The sequence below is a fragment of the Procambarus clarkii genome, chromosome 6 (genome assembly GCF_040958095.1).
Source record: "Procambarus clarkii isolate CNS0578487 chromosome 6, FALCON_Pclarkii_2.0, whole genome shotgun sequence".
NCBI lineage: Eukaryota > Metazoa > Arthropoda > Malacostraca > Decapoda > Cambaridae > Procambarus > Procambarus clarkii.
Genome location: NC_091155.1, coordinates 33,841,886 through 33,868,426, shown reverse-complemented (window position 1 = coordinate 33,868,426; position 26,541 = coordinate 33,841,886). Strand labels below are relative to the sequence as shown.

The following is a 26,541-nucleotide window of genomic DNA, read 5'->3' as shown; positions in this document are numbered from 1 at the left end:
AGTGGACCCCCCATACCCATCCTGTGGGTGGTAGTGGACCCCCCATACCCATCCTGTGGGTGGTAGTGGACCCCCCATACCCATCCTGTGGGTGGTAGTGGACCCCCCATACCCATCCTGTGGGTGGTAGTGGACCCCCCATACCCATCCTGTGGGTGGTAGTGGACCCCCCATACCCATCCTGTGGGTGGTAGTGGACCCCCCATACCCATCCTGTGGGTGGTAGTGGACCCCCCATACCCATCCTGTGGGTGGTAGTGGACCCCCCATACCCATCCTGTGGGTGGTAGTGGACCCCCCATACCCATCCTGTGGGTGGTAGTGGACCCCCCATACCCATCCTGTGGGTGGTAGTGGACCCCCCATACCCATCCTGTGGGTGGTAGTGGACCCCCCATACCCATCCTGTGGGTGGTAGTGGACCCCCATACCCATCCAGTGGGTGGTAGTGGAAATGGCTATGCCATTACGACTATATAGCACTGGGAAGGGGTCAGGATAAGGATTTGGGATGGGACGGAGGGAAAGGAATGGTAGGTTTGTGATTAACATTTGGTCAGCTGTCACGGGCTGCTTCCTGGGGGTGGAGGCCTGGTCGAGGACCGGGCCGCGGGGACACTAAAGCCCCGAAATCATCTCAAGATAACCACCACCATGGCTTCAGATAAGGAAAATCCTGTTCATAACTCCAAAACAACAGTTTTTTAAGATAACGCCGAAGGCAGGGTGGGTAGGTTGTTTTCCATGGCTGTCAGAAAGACCTTAACACAGGTCCAACAATGTATTGTGTGGAAAAACTTGAGAATTAAGGAGCCGCCGCTGAAGAGGGAGTAATATTGGGTGAAAGAGAACTAGTCATGTATGAAAGATTATTATATCCGGTTAGGTTTGGCCGTGAGTAACGTTTCTTGTTCTTCATACATTCCTTGGTATGCAAAGACGGCAGTGTATCGACACTACGTGGTGGTATGACCTCTTTTGGGGGGTGGTATGACCTCTTTTGGGGGTGGTATGACCTCTTTTGGGGGTGGTATGACCTCTTTTGGGGGTGGTATGACCTCTTTTGGGGGTGGTATGACCTCTTGTAGGGGTGATATGACCTCTTGTAGGGGTGATATGACCTCTTGTAGGGGTGATATGACCTCTTGTAGGGGTGATATGACCTCTTGTAGGGGTGATATGACCTCTTGTAGGGGTGATATGACCTCTTGTAGGGGTGATATGACCTCTTGTAGGGGTGATATGACCTCTTGTAGGGGTGATATGACCTCTTGTAGGGGTGATATGACCTCTTGTAGGGGTGATATGACCTCTTGTAGGGGTGATATGACCTCTTGTAGGGGTAATACGACCTCTTGTAGGGGTGATAGGACCTCTTGTAGGGGTGATATGACCTCTTGTAGGGGTGATATGACCTCTTGTAGGGGTGATATGACCTCTTGTAGGGGTGATATGACCTCTTGTAGGGGTGATATGACCTCTTGTAGGGGTGATATGACCTCCTTGTAGGGGTGATATGACCTCTTGTAGGGGTGATATGACCTCTTGTAGGGGTGATATGACCTCTTATGGACGTAAATCCATCCAGATCGCAGTTAAAAAAAAAAAAATTAATAATTCTTGGCCCTTGTAAAATCACTTCTGAGAATCTGTTACGCCGTGAAGTGGTTCCCTGTAACTCGGTCACTAATTACCCCTGGTAACCTTGTTAGCCAATGGTGGCTTTGATCTGTTGCTTTAACTAGCGACTTTGACCGTGTTTACTGTGTACAGGGGGCTCATGTGCTGTATAGCAGGTTCCACTGTATCCTGGCTATCGTCGTGGCTGTTATCGTGGACCTGGACTCCCCCCTTCTACTGTAAGGTAGATCAGCCCGACGTTAACAAGTCCATTTGCTAACTGTCCAATTGGTGTCAGTGGTTCCCCCTTGTTAAATGACGGCGCTGCCGTGCCAGTCTTTTGGACGTGCCAGTCTCTTGGACGTGCCAGCCTCTTGGACGTGCCAGCCTCTTGGACGTGCGGCCGTGCCAGTCTCTTGGCCGTGCGGCCGTGCCGGTCTCTTGGACGTGCGGCCGTGCCGGTCTCTTGGACTTGTTTCCAAGCATGGTTGTACGTCCGGCCTTGCGATTGTCTTCCTCGTTTCAAGAGAGGGTACGATAAAGCGATCGTTAGCGTCTAAAGAGGCTTCGGACGCGATAATTAACTCAACGGTTATAAGTACGTTTAAACCGTTAGCAAATTCAAATTTCAAAATCTTGTTCTTAATTATAAGTCTACAGTATACAAATTATTATTAGTAATTTCCTTGCTATGCTGTTATTATGACATTAACTAAATAATTCTTTGTTCTGTTCACTCAATTACAAATGTTTAAATATTTGAAAGTTAAGTGTTGGAATTTGAATTATGTAACGGTTTTGTAACCGCCGGTTCATGCGGCTCTCAATTTGAATTCCGGGAACATAGTTTTCAAAAGCATTGTATTATGTTTTTGTTATGTAATTGTTCTTTCATTCTAATTGTTAAGTAACGGTTAATTTAACGTTAACGGTTAAGTAACTGGGAGCCGGTCGGCCGAGCGGACAGCACGCTGGACTTGTGATCCTGTGGTCCTGGGTTCGATCCCAGGCGCCGGCGAGAAACAATGGGCAGAGTTTCTTTCACCCTATGCCCCCTGTTACCTAGCAGTAAAATAGGTACCTGGGTGTTAGTCAGCTGTCACGGGCTGCTTCCTGGGGGGTGGAGGCACGGTCGAGGACCGGGCCGCGGGGACACTAAAGCCCCGAAATCATCTCAAATTAACGGGTTGTGCGTTCGTATGTGTGTGTGTGATGGTATATGTTTGTACTCGCCTCACTAATGTGTCTGCAATAGTCGAATTTCAACTCTTGGACCCCAGCTTTTCCAGCCGATTTCCGACTTTGGGCATTTGACAAATGATATATTTCTATAACAAGGATCTATGGTGCTGGGCAGTGAATACATATTCAACTCTGCCTCGAGGAAAACCATCAACCCTTCCTATACCTGCTTGATGGGGTTCTGGGAGCTCTTCTACTGCCCAAGCCCGGCCCGAGGCCAGGCTTGACTTGTGAGAGTTTGGTCCACCAGGCTGTTGCTTGGAGCGGCCCGCAGGCCCACATATACCTGCTTGATGGGGTTCTGGGAGTTCTTCTACTGCCCAAGCCCGGCCCGAGGCCAGGCTTGACTTGTGAGAGTTTGGTCCACCAGGCTGTTGCTTGGAGCGGCCCGCAGGCCCACATATACCTGCTTGATGGGGTTCTGGGAGTTCTTCTACTGCCCAAGCCCGGCCCGAGGCCAGGCTTGACTTGTGAGAGTTTGGTCCACCAGGCTGTTGCTATTTCCCCCCCCCCCATTCCCCTTACCTCCTCTCTCCCCTCATTCCTCTGCCTGAAGCAGGCACATTACGACCTCATTGGGGGTAAAATTTACTTCAATATTTCTCGTGTGAGTGTGAGAGCTTGTATGAAAGCAGTTTCTTTCTCCAAGTGGGCATTCTCTCGGCAGTTCAGTAATTGCGTCTGGAAAAGGCTTTAGTTTTTAGCATCGCATTTAGCCTAATATCTAGAGGATAATGCGGTTTTCTATATTATATACTTTGCGGGTTTTCTAAGCAAGGCCGACGTATTTGCAGTTCAGTTACAAGAGGATTAAATTGATTAGTTTGAATCTGTTTTCTGGTTTCGCTAAAGTAGGTGCATAAGATCATTCATTTATACAGTGTGGAGGGGGGAAGGGGGAAGGGGAGAATGAGGGAGGTGGGAGAAGGGTGGATAAAACAAGGGGGAAGGGAGAGGAACGTTGACTTACTGGCAAAGGGAGAGATTAATGTGATTATTGAAGGCTTGTTCAGTAGAGTTGAGGAGTTCCTCGAGGTTCCGCTAACAAGATTACTCGATTACTCGGGTTAGGTGATTACTTTGGCGTGAGTCAACCCGTCGGACCGCGGACCCCGTCGAACCGCGGGCCCCGTCGGACCGCGGACCCCGTCGGACCGCGGACCCCGTCGGACCGCGGACCCCGTCGGACCGCGGACCCCGTCGGACCGCGGACCCCGTCGGACCGCGGACCCCGTCGGACCGCGGACCCCGTCGGACCGCGGACCCCGTCGGACCGCGGACCCCGTCGGACCGCGGACCCCGTCGGACCGCGGACCCCGTCGGACCGCGGACCCCGTCGGACCGCGGACCCCGTCGGACCGCGGACCCCGTCGGACCGCGGACCCCGTCGGACCGCGGACCCCGTCGGACCGCGGACCCCGTCGGACCGCGGACCCCGTCGGACCGCGGACCCCGTCGGACCGCGGACCCCGTCGGACCGCGGACCCGTCCAAATCCCCGTCCCTTTCACCAGGCTGGCCAACATACTCGGCCCGTCCAGGCCCGGACGGGTCCTGCCGTCATTTCATAATTAACCTGTCACAGACAGATTTTTAAATTATGTTTTATGTTTAGTTCCCCGAGCCGTCTGGCCCGTCAGGCTGTCCGTGTGTACGTACATGCACGTGTATACGTACATGCACGTGTATACGTACATCCACGTGTCCGTGTACGTCCGCGAATTGTAATTGAATGAAAACTTCGATAATATACCAAAATACACAAAAAATGGGTTACAGAAAATGGAAGAAATGCTGGATATTTCTGGGGTAACTTGTCTAAACTCAGGCGAGGCGACGACGGTCATCATTAAACAGCCCCAATAACATTCCTAATGGTCGTTATAGGCTAACATGCCTTTATACCTGGGTCTAAATGGTGTCATTTTGATGGGTAATAGGTAAGGGAGGAGCAATAGGGGAGGGGTAAGTGTAGGAGGGTGTGGCTAGGGTGTGGCCAGGTTATCTTGAGGTTATCTTGAGATGATTTCGGGGCTTTTTAGTGTCCCCGCGGCCCGGTCCTCGACCAGGCCTCCACCCCCAGGAAGCAGCCCGTAACAGCTGACTAACACCCAGGTACCTATTTTACTGCAGGGAAGTGTGAACAAGAGCCAGCGAGGTGTCTTGAGCGGCTTAAGGACTGAAAAGTCAGCCGGAAACTTGAGGTAACAAAGGCTTGGGAGGAGTCTTAAGACGTCTTGGGAGCCTCTGACTTTCCTATTGGGTAAATCTTTGTTTACGAAGGCTTTAAGTTGTTGCTGTTATGGGGGTTACTACTGTTGGTGGGGGGGGGGGGGAGTGGTTGGTTAGAGGGGGGCCTGGCTCCCCGGAACCCCCTAAAAAGGTATTGGGGTGTCGATGGAGTCAGTGGTGGTGCAGGTCAACGTGTTAGGGTTAAGGGCCTGATAAGGTGGGGGGATGCCCCCCCACCTCTCCAACCCCCCCTACTCCCCTTTCCGCCCCCCCTACCCCCCTCTCCGTCCCCCTACCCCCCCTTTCTGCCCCCCCTACCCCCCTCTCCGCCCCCCCTACCCCCCTCTCCGCCCCCCCCTACCCCCCCTCTCCGCCCCCCCCTACCCCCCCCTCTCCGCCCCCCCTACCCCCCTCTCCGCCCCCCTACCCCCCTCTCCGCCCCCTTCTTCACCTTCTCCGGGGGGTTTAATTGCCACTAAAGATACACAGAGGATGTGTTATAGGCCATAAACCCTGTGTCATGTGTCCGCCTTGACCTTTGACCCTTGATCCCTGACCTTTGACCCCTGACCTGCCACACCCCGCCCTGGCCCTGCTTTGGACACGTGTCGGATACACTGTGTAGCGCAGCGGGTGTATGTGTCTTCTATGTGTGACACTGTGTTGAATGTATCGTATTCTCCTCCTAGTCTTTAGGCCTACTACTGACATCCCCCCCCCCCCCACACAGGCTGTAATCCACAGGTGAACAGATGCATCAGGTGAAGGGAAACGAGCACAATTGTTTGTCCTATCCTGGGATTGAATCCGGGTATCTTGAGTTATAAGCCGAGGACGTAGACTACTGTGCTACAGGGGGAGAGTGGGGGTTGAGTTCTGGGGTGGGTTGGGGAAAATAGGGAGGGGAAAGTGGGAAGGAAGGCTGGAGGAATGGGAAGTGTGCCTTTGTGTGCATCACGAACAATGGGACGGGTGGGACCCATCCCGGGCACCTTTCTGCACCTCAGAGCCGACACCCCGGGCCCCAATTTCATCCAATTTCTTCACTTTCACAAGTGCTTGTGAGGGTGTAGCCGGAGCGGCGTGGAGGACGACCTCTTCCTCAAGCGTCATCTCCGCCCTCATGAGTGGCAGCAGTAAGAAAAGAAAGTCGTAATGCGCCACCTTTGTCGACAGTGTGAGCATTGAGGTAGTAGAGACGTCAGTGTGTCAGTACATCCTGGCAACCTTCCGTGTACTAAACTACTCTTCCTTGGGGGGTTGAGCTTCGGCTCTCTAGTCCCGGCTCTCAATTGCCAGTCAAGTGGTGTACAGAGAGAGAGAGAGCTATCGGGAGAAAGCGCCAAGTCATTACGACTATATAGCACTGGGAAGGGGGTTAGGATAAGGATTTGGGATGGGACGGAGGGAAAGGAATGGTGCTCCAACCACTTGTGTGGACGGTCTCGGGGGATTGAACACCGATCTGCATGAAGCTAGACCGTCAGGTTATGTTTGAAACTGTGTGTGGAGTCTGCCTCCACCACTGTACTTCCTAGACAATTTAACTTTCTAATGCCTCTGTAGCTCATTTGGGAACTATAGGTTTCCACCCATGTCCCATTGTTCATGTACCATCTTTGTAAAATATTGTTATTATCTACCCCGATAAATTACCTGTAGGATCTTGTATGTGGTAATCATGGCTCCTCTACCTCTTCAATCTTTCAATATGTAGCCAGTCCTTGCACTCTTGTCTCAGCTGTGGGACTAGTCTGGTGTGAATGTCTCTGAACATTTTCCAACTTCGTTCTGTGTTTCACCAAATATAGATTCCATGCTTGAGCTGCATACTCCTTGGTTGGTCTGATGTATGTGATAAGCAAGGTTCAGAATGATTTCTTACGCAAACATTTATAGGCAGCTGTTATATTGGCCAAGATACCATACGCTGCTGATGATATCGTCTTGATGTGGGCTCCCAGAGACAGGCTTAGTGTGATAGTCTCCCAAATCTTCCCGGACGCAGGTTCGAATCCTCGTCACGGCCCTTGTGAATTTGTTTGTTTAATCTATTTTTTATACTGTTTCTGGTCTCCTGCTGTTCAACACCAAGTTTTATTACTTTGCAATTATTCAAGTTGAAGTCTAGAGACCATTTGTTTGACCATTCTTTCAGTTCAGGTCTCTCACTGTCTTATGTTTTAGCCCTATCCACAATTTTTGCATCGTCAGCAAACATTGAGATTTTATATATAGACATTTTATAAATAGAATAAATATATAAATAGACAAACATATATATAAATAGACAAACATATATATATAAATAGACAAATATATATATAACAAATATACAAATATATAAATACAAATATATAAATAGACAAACATTGAGAAGATTTTATAAATAGATCAGAAACAGGAGAAGTGTTGCTACTGAATTGTGTCCTGGACAGGAGGTGATATCTCGCCACTCTGAGATCCCGTCCCTCACAATAACTGTCTGTCTTCTGTTGCTTAGGTACTCCTTAAACCCCTGGAGCACCTTACCTCTCACTCCTCCTTAGTTTCCCAACGTATGCATCAGTTTCTTAGTGTACTATGTCAAGGGCTTTTTGATAGTCGAGAAATATGCAGTCACTCCTCTGTGTTGTCTAAATGTTATCACCCTAAATGTTATCGGGGAGCCGGTCGGCCGAGCGGACAGCACGCTGGACTTGTGATCCTGTGGTCCTGGGTTCAATCCCAGGCGCCGGCGAGAAACAATGGGCAGAGTTTCCTTCACCCTATGCCCCCTGTTACCTAGCAGTAAAATACGTACCTGGGTGTTAGTCAGCTGTCACGGGCTGCTTCCTAGGGGTGGAGGCCTGGTCGAGGACCGGGCCGTGGGGACACTAAAAAGCTCCCGAAATCATCTCAAGATAAGATGATATGCAAGTTACGGACACGGACCTGTAATTCAATGCCTCCTGGCTGTCTCCGATGTATTATACACCTATTGTATCCCATGATACACCACAGAGAGACACGCATAGTGCTTCAGCTCCATCCTTTAGTAGCTATAATAAGATTGATCCCAACACCTGTCTGCTCCAACAGCAGCTGTTCAGTTTACCGCCGCCGGCTTTCAGTCCCCCGGCACTTATCCTTGCTCTATCGTCAAGATCACCTGGACTGTTGTGGAGTGCCCCACGCACCTCCTTTAGTGCTGGTTGTGAGAGGCGAAGCGTCCATTGTCCGGTATAGATGACGTATGGAAATATGTGGATATTTCATATATATATATGTGAAATATCCACATACATGAAATATGTGGATAGAGGAAAATGCTGTATACACAGCCCCTTTCTCACTGGTATTTTGGGCTGGCAGGCTGAGTGGGGCTGTCCTCTATCCCCTAGCCACGTCCCTGTCCCCCCTAGCCACGTCCCTGCCACACACTGACCCCTGTGGGGTCACCCCTACAGGCTCTGGTGTGACCCCAACTTAAACCCAATTTAGTAGATTCAGGCGAAGTTAGTCTATCCTGGATTTGGGCGACATATATGGCGGGTTGGTAATTGTAGCGGCGATGAGTTGATGATTTTAGAGTTGATGAATGGTGCTTCTGATTGGAATGTTGTTTTTTGAGAGGGAGGGAGGTGGGGGGGGGGGGGGGGGGGGGGGGGGGGTGTAAATTAAGGGTGTGAAAAGTTTAAAAGGTAGATTTAATGTGACTAATTGGCCCCGTGTGTGTGTGTGTGTGTGTGTGTGTGTGTGTGTGTGTGTGTGTGTGTGTGTGTGTGTGTGTGTCTCTGTCTGTCTGTCTGTCTGTCTCTGTCTCTGTCTGTCTCTGTCTCTCTTCCCCCCTCAACTTTACTCAAAGATTTGTTTTTCCCCCAAGTTGTCCCTGCCTATTTCCCCCCCTCCCCCCTCGGGCGGGGATATTAAGGCAAGTTTCCCCCACCGAGTCCCAAAATGTCCCCCAAATATAGCTCTCGCTCGTGGAAAAATTTGCATGAATATGGCCGTCGTTTCATTCGCTTTCATTCATCTTTCATAATTTAGCGTCGGGGGAATTTATTCTCTTTGGCCGCAGGCGTCGTGTGTGTGATGAATTAAATGATGAATAATTTTATCCTCGAGGAAATTTATTCAAGAGATGAATAATGCGAATATTTTTAGTCCAAAAGTTTTTTTTTTCGAATATTTTTTTTAGTACGAAAGTTTTTTTTTCCCCCCGAATATTTTTAGTTCGAAATACTTTTTTTTCGAATATTTTTTTAGTTCGAAATACTTTTTTTTCGAATATTTTTTAGTTCAAAATATTTTTTTTTCCGAATATTTTTTTTAGTTCGAAATACATTTTTTTCCAGAATATTTTTAGTCCGAAATATTTTTTTGCTCGAATATTTTTAGTCCGAAGTTTGATACATTTTGGACCAAGAAAATTACCGTAATGTTTCGTTGATTTTAAATATTTCGTGTCAGGCGGCGGGAACGATTGGGCTTTTGATTTATTTCAAGTGTGTTGTCACGTGAAGTGTGTCTTGGTTACAGTGACTGTATTATGGAGTGTACAGTGCCTAGGATACAGTGACACCCCTATCGTCATAAGGACCAAAGTAAACCTCAGTAGTTTCCTATCTTCTACTAACTCCTAAGGTATACTTCACAACCCTCAATGTCTCCTATACTAATATTTTCTACCACTCTACACAACTTGGTCCAAAACGTCGTAGTTTCTTGTATATTCAGACTTGTTTAAGTCCAAGAAACCTTTGAGTTCTCTCTCTCGAATTCCGTGTCTGAAAGTAATCCGGGTAAAGTAATCTGTGTAATCCTTCTTACGTTCTCTGCTAATCCAGTTGGGTTAGTTAAATGAATGTTTAACTACCATCTTAGCTGACGTAAGATGGTAGGAAATGTCTCAATTCTTTGATTATAGGCCAATTCTCCCTTCACACACAGAGATCACACTAACGTGATGCATCAAATGAACAAATCCACAAGGGCCGTGACGAGGATTCGAACCTGCGTCCGGGAGCATGCCCAGACACAGTCGATTAAGGCAGTGTCTGGGATGCTCCCGGACGCAGGTTCGAATCCTCGTCACGGCCCTTGTGGATTTGTTCAATTCTACCTTGTTTAACAGGCTGTGACTGTTCACTTAAGTGACTGGTCTGTGACTGCTGAAGATAATGAGACTAATCGAGTTAGTCGATTAGTCTCATTAACTTATTTGCCGGTCGGCCGAGCGGACAGCACGCTGGACTTGTGATCTTGTGGTCCTGGGTTCGATCCCAGGCGCCGGCGAGAAACAATGGGGCAGAGTTTCTTTCACCCTATGCCCCTGTTACCTAGCAGTAAAATAGGTACCTGGGTGTTAGTCAGCTGTCACGGGCTGCTTCCTGGGGGTAAAGGCCTGGTCGAGGACCGGGCCGCGGGGACACTAAAAAGCCCCGAAATCATCTCAAGATAACCTCAAGAAGGGGAGTTAGGGGGGGGGCGGCAGCGAAGGGAATAGTGTAGAGGAGATAATATAAAAGTTGACCCCTGAATCTAATGCTGTTTTAAACAGTGTTGGCGAGATGCCCTTTAGTGTTGAGTGCGTCTGTTGGGTGAGGGCGGTGAGTCCGTGTGTTTGGGGGAGGGAGGGGGGGGGATTTGAGTGCGTGCGTGCAAGTGTGTATGTACCCATGTTGGTTGTATTTGCGGGAGTTGAGCTTCGGCTCTTGGGTTTTCCAAGTCCTTAATCTACTGGAGAAGAGATACCACAGTATATTTGGCTCTTCCATATCCGCATTAAAGTGGTTTAAATAACACAATTAACTGTCACAACTGCAAGAACAATGAGAGGTTGGATAAGAAGAACCTTTCGAACAATAAATACCATAGCAATGATACATTTCAAGACACTAGTACACTATAAAGTTGAATATTGTCGTATACCAACAGCTTCATTCAAAGCGTGCAAACATTCGACCGTGGAGCCGGTCGGCCGAGCGGACAGCACACTGGACTTGTGATCCTGTGGTCCCGGGTTCGATCCCGGGCACCGGCGAGAAACAAAGGGCAGAGTTTCTTTCACCCTATGCCCCTGTTACCTAGCAGTAAAATAGGTACCTGGGTGTTAGTCAGCTGTCACGGGCTGCTTCCTTGGGGTGGAGGCCTGGTCGAGGACCGGGCCGCAGGGACACTAAAGCCCCGAAATCATCTCAAGATAACCTCAAGATAACCTGCTATAATCCACTGGGAACATCTGAATTATTGGGAGCGATTATATGTGTAAATCTGTACTCCCTTGAGCGCAGGCGGGAGAGATACATAATAATTTACACGTGGAAAATATTAGAGGGGCCGGTCCCAAACCTGCACACAGAAATAACACCACGTGAGACCAGAAGACATGGCAGGATGTGCAGAATACCCCCGTTGAAGAGCAGAGGTGCAACAGGTACTCTGAGAGAGAACTATCAACATCGGAGGCCCGAGACTGTTCAACACGCTTCCACTACACATAAGGGACATAACTGGCCGACCCCTCACAGTGTTCAAGAGAGAACTATCAACATCAGAGGCCCGAGACTGTTCAACACGCTTCCACTACACATAAGGGGCATAACTGGCCGACCCCTCACAGTGTTCAAGAGAGAACTATCAACATCAGAGGCCCGAGACTGTTCAACACGCTTCCACTACACATAAGGGACATAACTGGCCGACCCCTCACAGTGTTCAAGAGAGAACTATCAACATCAGAGGCCCGAGACTGTTCAACACGCTTCCACTACACATAAGGGACATAACTGGCCGACCCCTCACAGTGTTCAAGAGAGAACTATCAACATCAGCTGCTCTCAACTAGTGAAACCAGGTTTAACTTCTTAGGTCTTCCTTGTAACTTGTACTTCTCAGTTCCGGGACCAGTCTGTTGCAACCCGTTCTCGCACCTGTTTATAGTCAATATCTTGTTTATAAATAAGTGCATATGTGATATAGTAATTTATTGTGAATGAGTTTACCTTGAAAAGCTGAATAGAAAACCCCGACCTAACCTAACCTTCTTAGTATGTTAAGATATTACAATAAGTACTGAACCTATACCTATATTTATATCACAGTTTTATAAAAATAATAAAACAAAACTAAAATATTTAAATAAATTGTAAAGTAACTCAGGATATTGTCAAATTTTGTATAAAATCTCTATTGTTTAATAAAACTGAGAGGAAAAGTTAGTGCCTTGAAAATAAAATATGGCTTGGAATATATCACATATTTACTTATTTACAAGTGAAATAGTGACTAAGCAGCAAGTCATATATGTGCTGTCTATGGCTTGGGATATGTCACATATTTACTTATTTACAAGTGAAATAGTGACTATAAGCAGTAAGTCATATATGTGCTGTCTATGACTTGGAATATGTCACATATTTACTTATTTATAAGTGAAATAGTGACTATAAGCAGTAAGTCATATATGTGCTGTCTTGTGTGAGAGTGGGTTGCTCTGTTGGCACCCCCTCGCTCCTTCTCCAGCACGAGTTGAACTATATGTTTAACACTTCTCTAACCCTGTCCATGGAGGACAGAAGAAAATGTATATATGCTGGTTAGCATTGTAAATGCCCGGCCACGTCTGTGGTAGAAAATAATAATAATAATAATAATAATAATAAAAACAGCACGAGGACGACTCCAAGATGGTGCTATACACACTCAACTGACCTGGGGCCAGATTCACGAAGCAGTTGCCCAAGCACTTACGAACCTGTACATCTTTTCTCAATTTTTGACGGCTTTGTTTACAATTATTAAACAGTTAATGAGCTCCGAAGCACCAGGAGGCTATTTATAACAATAACAGTTGACTGGGAAGTTTTCATGCTTGTAAACTGTTTACTAAATGTAACCAAAGCCGTCAAAGATTGAGGAAAGATGTACACGTTCGTAAGTACTTGCGTAACTACTTCGTGAATCTGGTCCCTGGTCTGTTTCAGAGACTGGCTACAGCTTCGCTGTAATACAAAATCAATTTTTTGTGTGTATCTACGATTACAGGAGGATTTCCTCTCCCATGTGATACCTGGTGTCCGGCTTCATGTTTCACTTCATTGCATTGCACTTGAGTTGAACTCTATTAGCCATATGAGGGAACCTACTTTCATTGTGTCTTGAAGTAGTTTCTTGGAGTCTTCCGTTGTGTCTATCCTCTTCGTAATTATGGTATCATGAGGGAACATTGAGAGGAAGGAATCTATCCCCTCTGGTAGATTTTTTATACATCAGAAACAACATCAGTCCCAGTACTGACTCTTGGGGAACGCCACAGGTAACTTCCTGCCACTCTTAGGAGTCGGCGTACGATCTAGACGCTGTCGTTGGCCTTGTCGCCGGTGTCTGGCGCTCCTCAGACCAACACGACGACAATCAGACGGTTAACTGTTCCTTACTGTCGTCTCCTCCTGTCAGGTCGTTCCCTCTACACCAGAAAAAAGACGACAGAGGCATCTTGGAGAGGTCGGCTCGTGGTCGTCCCCTGTGGTCGCCCCCCTGTGGTCGCCCCCCTGTGGTCGCCCCCTTGTGGTCACCCCCCTGTGGCCGCCGTCCCCTGTGGCCGCCGTCCCCTGTGGCCGCCCCCTGTGGCCGCCCCTGTGGCCGCCCCTGGTGGCCGCCCCTGGTGGCCGCCCCCTGTGGCCGCCCCTGTGGCCGGCCCCTGTGGCCGCCCCTACTGCAAGAATCATGATATTAAAACCATTTCTTAAAACTATATAGTTATTATTTATTTAAATATTGGACAACCTTTTGAAGCTCGGACAGTGGGTGACGGGGCCACGGGTGTGTGGCCTCGGGTGTGTGACGGGTGTGGGGCCACGGGTGTGTGACGGGTGTGTGACGGGTGACACACCCTCACCCGTCACACTGATTGGCGTTGATTTACGCCCCCAATCACCAATCGCCTCTACCGTCAATTGGGGTTATCTTGAGATGATTTCGGGGCTTTTTAGTGTCCCCGCGGCCCGGTTCTCGACCAGGCCTCCACCCCCAGGAAGCAGCCCGTGACAGCTGACTAACACCCAGGTACCTATTTTACTGCTAGGTAACAGGGGAGCATAGGATGAAAAACTCTGCCCATTGTTTCTCGCCGGCGCCTGGGATCGAACCCAGGACCACAGGATCACGGGTTCGATCGGGGTACTTGAACACTTTACCCCTAGCAAACACCTGGGTCTGTGTATCAAGTTGGGCGGGAAGAGAGAGAGAGGGTGCAGGCACTGACAAGACGCCGGCATTGGGGGGTATATACACGTCTATCAACGCCCTTCATCAACTCGTCCGTATCGGCGCTCGTCCGGCCGACACCGCGACGCCGTCGAAGCACAGAGGGACGAGTGAGACGAAGCCACGGCGTCACCCGCGCATCCGGACTCGATTTCCTTTCTATCTAGATATCGCCAAGTGCCAGTTAAGAGACCGTATTGCCTGCCACAGTCTGTTTTACCTCCTCGTGAGAGAGACTCCCTCACTCTCTCTCACTCTCTCTCTCACTCTCTCGCGGCCAAGCAACTGACGCCACCCGCAGTGTCGCTCGGGCAGTGGCGGGTCTGGCAGATCGTCGCGCAAGATAATTGTCACCCCTCGACTGGCGGGAAGTTTTCGCTCTGACGGAGTCCAGGTTGAGTCCCAGTGGTCCAACCCCAGTGGCCCACACCCAGTGGCCCACACCCAGTGGTCCAACCCCAGTGGCCCACACCCAGTGGTCCTCCAGTGTGGTCCACTTGGGTGATTTGCTCCCTGATTCAGTGTCCTCCAGTGAGGATCAGTTCTATAGTGATGCTTATCTAAGTCGCCTTTTCGAGTGGAATTTTAGATAAGATGCATACAGGTCATGAAATTGTGATTCAGTGCACTATACGCTTTTCAACTCAGTGAATCAGTGAATTATACGCCTTACAACTCAGTGAATCAGTGAATTATACGCCTTACAAATCGGTGAATCAGTGAATTATACGCCTTACAACTCGGTGAATCAGTGAATTATACTCTTTCCCGTTCAGTGAATCAGTGCGATTAATGAAACCCAAAACAGTGAATCTGTGAATTTGACGCTTAATTACTCAGTAAATTGATGCGTTATACGTAGGCCAACAATGAATCACTGTATTATACACCCCTACACAGTGAATCACTGTATTATACACCCCCCCACACAGTGAATCACTGTATTATACACCCCCAAAATGTGAATCACTGTATTATACACCCCCACACAGTGAATCACTGTATTATACACCCCCTACACTGTGAATCACTATTATACACCCCCACACAGTGAATCACTGTATTATACACCCCCCACACAGTGAATCACTGTATTATACACCCCCCACACAGTGAATCACTGTATTATACACCCCCACACAGTGAATCACTGTATTATACACCCCCCACACAGTGAATCACTGTATTATACACCCCCCACACAGTGAATCACTGTATTATGCACCCCCACACAGTGAATCACTGTATTATACACCCCCTACACTGTGAATCACTGTATTATACACCCCCACACAGTGAATCACTGTATTATACACCCCCACACAGTGAATCACTGTATTATACACCCCCCACACAGTGAATAACTGTATTATACACCACCCCATACAGTGAATCACTGTATTATACACCCCTCACACAGTGAATCACTGTATTATACACCCCCCACACAGTGAATCACTGTATTATACACCCCCACACAGTGAATCACTGTATTATACACCCCCACACAGTGAATCACTGTATTATACACCCCCTACACTGTGAATCACTGTATTATACACCCCCACACAGTGAATCACTGTATTATACACCCCCCACACAGTGAATCACTGTATTATACATCCCCACACAGTGAATCACTGTATTATACACCCCCACACAGTGAATCACTGTATTATACACCCCCTACACAGTGAATCACTGTAGTTCAGTGAATATCATCAGTCTTGAAGGGAAATAATTAACCCAGACCTTTTGGTACGGTCAATAACTGGGTGTTGATAATGCAATGATGTGAGTGTAAGTTGTAGGGTTACAGTGCCACTTTGAGTGCCACTTTGAGGGCCACCTTGAGGGCCACCTTGAGGGTCACTTTGAGGGCCACCTTGAGGGCCACTTTGAGGGCCCCCTTGAGGGCCACCTTGAGTGCCACCTTGAGTGCCACCTTGAGGGCCAGTTAGAGGATCATAACACCATACTCAGCGCTGTGTATAGTGGTTGTAGTGATTGTAGCAGTGCCTGGGGGGGTATGGTGAGGTGCCGGCCTGGTGTATGGCACCTACTGCTGGCACTGTTTATGGAGAGTGCCAACACCTGACGTTTTGAATTAAAGATGAGGTCTGAGGGGCGCCGCGTTTTAGGTACCGAAAGACTTTCGTGATTGACAAAACTGTTGGTGTTGGCTGTATGCTGGCCTCCTCTCCCCCTCCCCCCACACTGTTGGTGGGGGGTACTGGCCCCCTCCCCCCATACTGTTGGTGGGTGTGCTAGCCCCCCCTCCTCCCCCTGTTGGTGGGGGGGGGGGTGCTAGATAGGATGCTACAGTAACCTGGACTAAGATTCACGAACCATTAAGCAACATCATGCGAAACCGGTGCATCTTTCCATAATCAAGGCAGCTTCGTTTATATCTTAAAGTTGTATTTGAGCAGCCACGAGTCTGTTTAGAATGATTATCATCTTGGAATGTCGAATTTCGAGCTGGTGAGATGTTTAACAAGTGTAGACAATGTCGTCTTGAGTCTTGTAAGATGCACAGGTTTCGTAAACGATAAGGACCAGCTCCAGTCTACTCTAACGTGGTGGTGTTAGCCTCTGCTAACACAGTGCTGTGGCTCTGTGTTATTTTAAACTTAAAAAAAAAAAAAAAAAAAAAAAACGCCCCTGTTCAGTTGTGCGCGCCCAGAAATAATGTTAGACTGGTTGTAAAACTGTTCTTGATGGTGTTCAGGGGGGAAACAGGGCGCATTAACTAGGTGTCACGGCTGAGAGGCAGTCAGCCGTCCAACCCGTCCTCGACTCAAGTCCATTCCATCCAGCGGTCGACCCCACAGACGCATTCATAAATTTTTAAAAGCCGTTCATTCAAAACAGGAATTTTCTCAAATGTAAATTAATATTATATTAGCATATTGTGCATATATAGGCATGGGTTAGGTTAGGTTAGGTTAGGTTAGGTGTTTAGGTTCTGTTGCCGATTATTTGTATTTGTAGTACGTGGGTGAAGCATTTACAGCGTTGTGGTTCGAACACCAGTCGTCAGTGAAGCACTTGTTCCGGAAGTGTTCGAACGTCAGCAGTTGTGAGTCGTGTGTAAACTGTTTTTCATTCATAAACAGCTGGAAGGGTTTGGCGGGTGGCTGGAATGGTCTTTGGGTCTTTGTTTGGAGGACGGACTGCACAGAATTACCACACACTGCCCATTAGTGAACTACCCGGGCACCATTATGGTCTGTTGACCAGACCACACACTAGAAGGTGAAGGGACGACGACGACGTTTCGGTCCGTCTTGGACCATTCTCAAGTCGATTGTGATAGCTGGTTTGGTGCCTCACTTGGGTGCCAGCCAACTGCTTGTTCGATCGACCCTTCCTTATTTCCAGTATTCAGGGGCCAGATTCACGAAGCAGTTACGCAAGCACTTACGAACCTGGGGGCCAGATTCACGAAGCAGTTACGCAAGGACCTACGAACCTGGGGGCTAGATTCACGAAGCAGTTACGCAAGCACTTACGAACCTGGGGGCCAGATTCACGAAGCAGTTACGCAAGCACTTACGAACCTGGGGGCCAGATTCACGAAGCAGTTACTCAAGCACTTACGAACCTGTCCATCTTTTCTCAATCTTTGGCGGCTTTGTTTACAATTATTAAACAGTTAATGAGCTCCGAAGCACCAGGAGGCTGTTTATAACAATAACAACAGTTGATTGGCAAGTTTTCATGCTTGTAAACTGTTTAATAAATGTAACCAAAGCCGTCAAAGATTGAGGAAAGATGGACACGTTCGCAAGTGCTTGCGTAACTGCTTCGTGAATCTGGCCCCATGCCAGATCTACTTGCTGGAGCTCTGCCTCTGTTTTCCCGTACATTAATTAGATTCGTCAACAATATTGATTCCATATATATATATATATATATATATATATATATATATATATATATATATATATATATATATATATATATATATATATATGTCGTACCTAGTAGCCAGAACGCACTTCTCAGCCTACTATGCAAGGCCCGGTTTGCCTAATAAGTCAAGTTTTCGTGAATTAATATATTTTCTCTAATTATTTTCTTATGAAATGATAAAGCTACCCATTTCATAATGTATGAGGTCAATTTTTTGTTATTGGAGTTAAAATTAACGTAGATATATGACAGAACCTAACCTAACCTATAAAGATAGGTTAGGTTAGGTAGTCGAAAAAACATTAATTCATGAAAACTTGGCTTATTAGGCAAATCGGGCCTTGCATAGTAGGCTGAGAAGTGCGTTCTGGCTACTAGGTACGACATATATATATATATATATATATATATATATATATATATATATATATATATATGTCGTACCTAATAGCCAGAACGCACTTCTATGCCTACTATTCAAGGCCCGATTTGCCTAATAAGCCAAGTTTTCATGAATTAATTGTTTTTCGACTACCTAACCTACCTAACCTAACCTAACCTAACTTTTTCGGCTACCTAACCTAACCTAACCTATAAAGATAGGTTAGGTTAGGTAGGGTTGGTTAGGTTCGGTCATATATCTACGTTATTTTTAACTCCAATAAAAAAAAATTGACCTCATACATAATGAAATGGGCAGCTTTATCATTTCATAAGAAAAAAATTAGAGAAAATATATTAATTTATGAAAACTTGGCTTATTAGGCAAATCGGGCCTTGAATAGTAGGCATAGAAGTGCGTTCTGGCTATTAGGTACGACATATATATATATATATATATATATATATAGTGCCATGTGGTGCTGGTCATGGTGCCATGCTGTGGCACTGGGCATATAGTGCCATGCTGTGGCACTGGGCATATAGTGCCATGCTGTGGCACTGGGCATATAGTGCCATGCTGTGGCACTGGGCATATAGTGCCATGCTGTGGCACTGGGCATATAGTGCCATGCTGTGGCACTGGGCATATAGTGCCATGCTGTGGCACTGGGCATATAGTGCCATGCTGTGGCACTGGGCATATAGTGCCATGCTGTGGCACTGGGCATATAGTGCCATGCTGTGGCACTGGGCATATAGTGCCATGCTGTGGCACTGGGCATATAGTGCCATGCTGTGGCACTGGGCATATAGTGCCATGCTGTCCTATTGCTGTTAGTCTCGTGTGAAGGTGTTCAGTTCTCATCACAAACATTTGCGAAGCGAATAATTCAAAATTTACTGTAATAAAATTAATAATATTTATATAATCCAGCATTAGGTTCATTCTTAAATCTTCCGTAAGAATGACAAAATATGTATTACAACGAGTGTGTCGCGTACACGTTGAAATATAATTGTTACAAATTTGTGGTTCTATAATTGGAAATAATTATTTCAGATGGAAATGATGTTAGCATACGAAGGAGAGATCGTTAAAGGTTAAAAAAAAATGGATATGTTTAGGAAAAAACTTTTCAAGTCGCGTAAAAGTAAGCGGAAAGAGCCGGAAAATGGTGATAATCCGGACTTGGTGGTGGTCAAGCAAATTATTTTTGACCAAGAAGGGAAACCGGACAGCGAAACCAGCGAGGACGAGCGATTATCGTCGATACGTCGACGGACGTCGGACGGGGAACTGTACTCCCAGAGACGTCAGTCGCACATCAAGGAGGCCTTCTCGAACCTCTCCCTCAATACAGACAGACCCAAAACCGTCTACGAACTCGGCAGTCGAGGCAGAAGTCATGTTTTCGACGGTGTTATCGGTACTTTCGAAGGAGTCTACCGGAAGAATCGCACTAGCGGAGATCCGGAGATGGTCTCCGCTCTTGAGTGTCCCGAGGGCGAGCTTGAGGACTTGGAGGCCAACATGCAGAGAAGGAAGTCCACTCAGTCGTGTAAGTCGTGGGGCGGCTCCGTCAGCAGTAGGGACGTTAGGATCCTAGTCGATGGGGTCCCTAGGGGCGATTCTGTGGACCGCGACGATTCTGACGGCGGCTCCACCACGGACGACGACACGGACGTCACGCCCACGGACTTCACCTCGACGGACATCACGCCCACGGACTCTAAGGAAGAACTCTTTATCGCAAACGGCCACAAGTTCGCTACAGTGAGGCGGCGACGACAGGACCTCTATGGACAAGGCTGTAGGCTCAGACTTCGCAGGTTTTCAAGAGCATTAGGTAAAGTTTCTCTCATTACTTAGCCCAACCACTTGGGCTGGACGGTAGAGCCACGGTCTCGCTTCATGCAGGTCGGCGTTCAATCCCCCGACCGTCCACACAAGTGGTTGGGCACCATTCCTTTCCCCTGTCCCATCCCAAATCCTTATCCTGACCCCTTCTAAGTGCTTAATAGCCGTAATGGCTTGGTGCTTTCCCTAATAATTCCCTCATTCTCTCTCATTATTCGTCACATTAACATTTTCCCGGGTAAAGTATCATACAATCATCATGTTTATATGTAACTGGTTGATTTGTATACACAAGATTTACAGACAAAGTAGCGGCTTTAGCTCAATTTTTGTTCCTACTCCCATCGGCACAAGCTCGTTTACACAAGCTTCCCCTAAGAAAGTGTTGGTTTTCTTTGACTCGCGTTCTTTTGCGCCGCAGGGGTAACTTAAGTGGAAAGTTTTTGTCTCGAAACATTGGCATAGCTGCCTTATGGCGGGGACAGGAAGCCTGTTGGCTTTGTGGTGATCCCCTCCCCCCCCGAGCCAAGAGGGGGAGGGGGTCGTTCCCACTGGTGAGGGGGGGTGGTCGTTCCCATTTCACAATGTTGACACAACATAATTAACCCGTTTTGTCTTGGGACAGGCAGCTTGTGAATATATACCATAAACAAGTAATCTTCCATGGTGGAACCACTGACCCCCCCCCCCGCCAGGAAGGAAACCCAAGATAGTTGCTCAAGTCTCTGGTAGCAGTTTACTGCTAGGTGAACAGAGGCATTAGGTGACATGAAACGCGCTTATTAACCATTTCAAGAACTGCAGCAAGAATTCATTTTGAGGGGTTGTCGTACCGTTTGGGCAGTGAAGACGCCCACAACAGCTGTCCTGCAACTCCTGCAAGGTGAACAGATGCATCACGTGAAAGGAATATTTAGCCGTTTAGACATTGGCCAGATATTAACCCCAGGATCCTGGGTTGAGTGTGTAGGCTACTGTGCTACAGCACCCAGTGTCAAGCTGGGTGTAATTGGATTATTAATTGCCAATTATTGTCCTCATTGATAAGAAAAGTCATGGTCTATCTTCCTGCTATCTTAGAGTAGTGGTAGTCGCGTATGGCTAGTCGCGTATGGCTAGTCGCGTATGGCTAGTCGCGTATGGTTAGTCGCGTATAACTAGCCGCGTATGGCTAGCCGCGTATGGCTAGCCACGTATGGCTAGCCACGTATGGCTAGCCGTGTATAGCTAGCCGCGTATAGCTAGCCGCGTATAGCTAGCCGCGTATAACTAGCCGCGTATAACTAGCCACGTATAGCTAGCCACGTATAGCTAACCACGTATGATTCTCTCTACTTCACTCAGGTGATCAACACCACCTCGTCGGACTCATCAGATGAAAGTTGATGAGTCGGAGAGAGATTGAGAGTTTCTCACCACCAGAATGAACCAGACCTAAGGTGGCAGGTAGCGCGGTGTTAGTACCATAGCTGAATGTAATTGCGGTTATGGGTGATGATGTTAAAGATTCGCTACCTGGAAGAAAGTTCCAAGTAGCACGGGCTATGGTGAGCCCGTAGTGCCTCTATGGGTGATTTGATCTTTTGTATTAATCTACTATTACTGCTGACCACGCGATCGGTTATATAAATTAAAAAAAAAAAATATATATATATATATATATATATATATATATATATATATATATATATATATATATATATATATATATATATATATATATATATATATATATATATATATATATGGGTGACTCCCGTAGTTTGCACCTTTTTTTTTTTATTTAGAGATAATGAGGCTACTGTATTGTGTAAGTAGCTGTATTATGTACAGTCATAATACAATTACTGTATTCTCATTGTATTATGTGTAAGTCTTGGCGTCTAGATGGAGTAGCAGGCCTGACAGATTGACAGTACTGTCAGTAATCTGTCTAGGGAGACCACAGACGAGTGTGTGTCAAGCGTGCAGCCCACTATCACATTGTGACCCTTACACTTCAGGTGAAACATGGCTGTTACATAACCTCTTAAATTATTTAAAGTTAACCTAAAGGCTGAATTTTTCAAGTTTTAATATTTCAGAAACACATATATAGAAGGATTATTTGAATATGCAAAATATTTAGGAAAGATTATAATAATATTATTTATTTATAAATACAGAGTATTAGAGTACATTGATTTCAATTTCAGCATGTGACCGAAAACTTGCTTTCAAACACAGGTTTTCAAATGGGTATTACGAGGCTTCCAAACACAGGTTTTCTAATGGGTATTAAGAGGCTTCCAATCAGGTTTTCTAATGGGTATTAAGAGGCTTCCAGACAGGTTTCTAATGGGTATTATGAGGTTTCTAAACACAGATTTTCTAATGGGTATTAAGAGGCTTCCAATCAGGTTTTCTAATGGGTATTATGAGGCTTCCAATCAGGTGTTCTAATGGGTATTAAGAAGCTTCCAAACACGTTTTCTAATGGGTATTTCGAGGCTTCCAAACAGGGTTTCTAATGGGCATTAAGAGGCTTCCAAACATGTTTTTAATGGGTATTTTGAGGCTTCCAAGCAGGTTTTCTAATGGGTATTAAGAGGCTTCCAAACATGTTTTCTAATGGGTATTATGAGGCTTCCAAACATGTTTTCTAATGGGTATTTCGAAGCTTCCAAACAGGTCCCTTCCCCTTCAAATCAACACCTAATGGGGTTGTTTATAACCCCTTAAGTGTCTTCGACCTAATAGCAATTTAATTTTAGAGTTGTCAGAGGTCTAAATTTATATTTTGTGAACCGCTGGAGCCGTGCTGAGGGTTCGATCCTCTATAAGGGCACTCGGATGAGAGGAATCACTTTCTCTCTAATTTGTATGATATCGAAGCCTTTCATTTGAATCTTCATTCAATTAGTGCGACCAGAAGTGTTCAGATTAATAATTGCTTTGTTGAGTCGTCAGGGGTGTAGCTGGGGTGTAGCACTGAGCTGGGGGGTGTGGCTGGGTGTAGCACTGAGCTGGGTGGTGTGGCTGGGTGTAGCACTGAGCTGGGTGGTGTAGCACTGAGCTGGGTGGTGTAGCTGGGTGTAGCACTGAGCTGGGTGGTGTGGCTGGGTGTAGCACTGAGCTGGGTGGTGTAGCTGGGTGTAGCACTGAGCTGGGGGGTTGTAGCTGAGGTGTAGCACTGAGCTGGGGGGTGTGGTTGGGTGTAGCACTGAGCTGGGGGTGTAGCTGGGTGTAGCACTGATGTAACGGGGGGTGGGGGGAAATAGCTCTATCTTGTCCATTATTCCACCCCCCAGTTAGCTAACGAGGCCGGGGGAAACAGCTCTCTCTAGTCCGTTATCCCGTCCCCAGTTAGCTAACTATTCTAGAGCACCTCCAGAGTTCCTAAGGCAACCTCTCTCGTTCAACACCTTGTAACCTAGGTATTTGACTACCTAGGTGCTAAGACTACAAGGCGCCGTCACTTGATCAGTTACCCGAAACTCCAGAGAGAACTCTAGAATCATAATCATTGCCACAAACGTATACGAGAAAACGAAAGGAAAGGAATGAATAGTGAAGTAATTAGTGAGGGTTTGGGGTGAGAGGGAGAGAGGTGGGAGGAGCGAGGAGGGTCATTAGTTGAAAGTGAGAGTTTACAGAGGGGTGGAGGGAGAGGTGTAGATAGGTAGAAGGAGAAGAGTAGATAGTAGAAGTAGAAGAGTAGATAGTAGAAGACGAAATGCTGCCACCATCCATTCATGATTACATGCAAGACAAGGAATGGAACTTGCCTGTATCACAAAATTCTCAAAAGATGTTATCATGAGTTCATTATTAGTATGTTCCCTCTGTACCATGTATCAACTCCAAACATATACTCATTAATATCTTGAATCTAGTAACCACCGAGGCTTTCTCACCTCAACTCAAAGCTCTAGGGAACAAAGACGATTTAAATAATAAGTTTATATATTTCACATACTAAGTATCATAATATAAACAATCCAATTAAAGTGTTAAAGATTAATATTCAAAGTGAGTCATCCACCAAGAATCTGAGAACACTACAATTGACTGCCCCTGATCTTCACACAACACTTGTAAAACACGACCAAGTCACCTTACTGCTCAACTCACCAAGTGTGTGCCTATAGCTGGATAGAGAGGGGGGGGGGTCTGAGTTGACGGAGACTCCCGCCCTGCCGGCCGACAGCCTCCCTGCTAGGGCCGTCTGCTCTGCTGGCTCGTCTGCTGTTCTCTTAATGCTAATGCTCTATACTCCCTCAGTATATATTGGGGACCCTAGTACTAACTCCGCCCACAAGTAGATAGCCTCCGGCACTACCAAGCCACTCCTTAAACGTCGGCATGTTTGAAGGCTACCAGACTACAATTATAAGCTTAGCGGAAGCAAGGTGAAATTCTCATGATCTGACCTCAGGTCACTTGAGGTCATTAACGCTTTGAGGTGTGAGATCTCAGGCAGACAACTGGCGCCTTCTCTAATCCCTGTCTGTGACTCATGTACTCTATATATGTATTAAACTAAACCAAACACTTTTACAGTGTTACACTGAGCTGGGTGGTGTAGCACTGAGCTGGGTGGTGTAGCACTGAGCTGGGTGGTGTAGCACTGAGCTGGGTGGTGTAGCACTGAGCTGGGTGGTGTAGCACTGAGCTGGGTGGTGTAGCTGGGGTGTAACACTGAGCTGGGTGGTGTAGCACTGAGCTGGGTGGTGTAGCACTGAGCTGGGTGGTGTGGCTGAGTGTAGCACTGAGCTGGGTGGTGTAGCTGGGGTGTAGCACTGAGCTGGGGGGTGTGGCTGGGTGTAGCACTGAGCTGGATGGTGTAGCTGGGTGTAGCACTGAGCTGGGTGGTGTAGCTGGGGTGTAGCACTGAGCTGGGTGGTGTAGCTGGGGTGTAGCACTGAGCTGGGTGGTGTAGCTGGAGTGTAGCACTGAGCTGGGTGGTGTAGCTGGGGTGTAGCACTGAGCTGGGTGGTGTAGCTGGGGTGTAGCACTGAGCTGGGTGGTGTAGCTGGGGTGTAGCACTGAGCTGGGTGGTGTAGCTGGGGTGTAGCACTGAGCTGGGTGGTGTAGCTGGGGTGTAGCACTGAGCTGGGTGTAGCTGGGGTGTAGCACTGAGCTGGGTGGTGTAGCTGGGGTGTAGCACTGAGCTGGGTGGTGTAGCTGGGTGGTGTAGCACTGAGCTGGGTGGTGTAGCTGGGTGGTGTAGCACTGAGCTGGGTGGTGTAGCTGGGGTGTAGCACTGAGCTGGGTGGTGTAGCTGGGGTGTAGCACTGAGCTGGGGGGTGTAGCTGGGGTGTAGCACTGAGCTGGGGGGTGTAGCTGGGGTGTAGCACTGAGCTGGGTGGTGTAGCACTGAGCTGGGTGGTGTAGCTGGGGTGTAGCACTGAGCTGGGTGGTGTAGCTGGGGTGTAGCACTGAGCTGGGTGGTGTAGCTGGGGTGTAGCACTGAGCTGGGTGGTGTATCTGGGGTGTAGCACTGAGCTGGGGGTGTAGCACTGAGCTGGGGGGTGTAGCACTGAGCTGGGTGGTGTAGCTGGGGTGTAGCACTGAGCTGGGTGGTGTAGCACTGAGCTGGGGGTGTAGCTGGGGTGTAGCACTGAGCTGGGTGGTGTAGCTGGGGTGTTGCACTGAGCTGGGGGTGTAGCACTGAGCTGGGGGGTGTAGCACTGAGCTGGGTGGTGTAGCTGGGTGGTGTAGCACTGAGCTGGGTGGTGTAGCACTGAGCTGGGTGGTGTAGCACTGAGCTGGGGGGTGTAGCTGGGGTGTAGCACTGAGCTGGGGTGTGTAGCTGGGTGTAGCACTGAGCTGGGGTGTGTAGCTGGGGTGTAGCATTTGGCTGGGTGGTGTAGCACTGAGCTGGGGTGTGTAGCTGGGGTGTAGCACTGAGCTGGGGGTGTAGCTGGGGTGTAGCTGGGGTGTAGCTCTGAGCTGGGGGGTGTAGCTGGGGGTGTAGCACTGAGCTGGGGGTGTAGCTGGGGTGTAGCACTGAGCTGGTGGTGTAGCTGGGGTGTAGCACTGAGCTGGGTGGTGTAG

The 26,541-nt window shown here is 47.7% G+C and overlaps 1 protein-coding gene across 1 annotated transcript in view; it reads left to right on the top strand.

The window, feature by feature from the left end:
- LOC138355877 (uncharacterized) overlaps positions 1-26,541 on the top strand; it is an 84,366-nt gene that overhangs the window by 8,085 nt on the left and 49,740 nt on the right. The window lies entirely within an intron of this gene.